Source organism: Bison bison, unplaced genomic scaffold, assembly GCF_000754665.1.
Source record: "Bison bison bison isolate TAMUID 2011002044 unplaced genomic scaffold, Bison_UMD1.0 scf7180017864383, whole genome shotgun sequence".
Lineage (NCBI taxonomy): Eukaryota > Metazoa > Chordata > Mammalia > Artiodactyla > Bovidae > Bison > Bison bison.
In genome coordinates, this window is record NW_011494955.1 from 5,757,015 (window position 1) to 5,758,095 (window position 1,081).

Here is a 1,081-nt window from a genome sequence, read left to right on the forward strand (position 1 = left end):
AGGTGGGGAAACCAGCCTGTGACGTGACTGGATTAGTTTCACCAGCCCAGACTTGCCTGTGCTTCTGAGCAAGGTGCAGCTCTTCTGGGTGCCCTTGGGTCCTAATCTGCAAAATGGGAAGACATGAATTATATTAGTGGTTTCAAAGCAGGTTTAAGCTGTGGAATTCGTGTTTTTCCCAAGTAATATCTCAATGCAAAAGCCTAAGACAAAGAAAAACAACACTTTGGTTAAAGATCATCCTATCCACACTTCACCTTCATGAAGGTGGCCTTGAAGGGTCTTTGGAAGACGGTTTAACAAAGGCCAGAGCTCTCCAAACACTGGTCCGTGTTGAGAGCGTATGCTGCGATGGGGGTGCTATGCTAGGTTCTGACTGAAAGATACTGATGTTACTACACGGAGCCTGCTCCATCCGTCGTGGACTGTAGGGTGTGAAGAGGAGACAATTGGTGAACGGGCAGTTTCTTAGTGGGTGTGGGCAGGGAAAAGGGCAAGTCACTGGCTTCACTCAGATGCTCTGCTGCCTTCGGGTGCCAGTGAGGCACGGGCCATGACTGCAGTATCAAAGTATGATTTCAGAAGAAAGTGAAAAGTAGCGTGTGAGGCTTCAAAAGCAGAGATTGGTGGTGGGCAAGGAGTGCAGAGACAGCAGATGGTGGAGAATGGGTGATGTTGGAAGTGCTGGTGGGACCTTTGAGTGGGCAGAACTGAGGGCTGGAGAGCAGAGTGTGGGAAACCTGAGAGGGAGGTGAGAATGGAAGTGAGGAGCAGGAAGTGCCTCCAGGGTAGAGGGAAGTGCTGTTGGGTGACCAGGGGAAGCGAGAGTGGCGTCCTTGGTCACAGGCTCAGTGTGGACAGGGGGAGGGGAGGGGCTCTCTTCTCTTAAATATTAGCCTTTTTTCCTTCCTGTCTTATCAAAGGTGTTGGCTTTCCAGACTTGGGGCACCCTAGGGAGGCAAGGGGTGACAGCCCTATCTAGGAAAGGCTGCAGGTGGCTGCAGCCTGGCCTGTGCCCTCGTGCACGTGAAAGACAACTGCCTGCAGGTGCTGGAAGTGAGGTGGGAGGGAGGGATCGTGG

At 52.3% G+C, this 1,081-nt stretch overlaps 1 protein-coding gene across 2 annotated transcripts in view; it reads left to right on the plus strand.

The window, feature by feature from the left end:
• Window positions 1-1,081, plus strand: part of NR4A1 (nuclear receptor subfamily 4, group A, member 1) — an 18,332-nt gene that overhangs the window by 8,656 nt on the left and 8,595 nt on the right. The window lies entirely within an intron of this gene.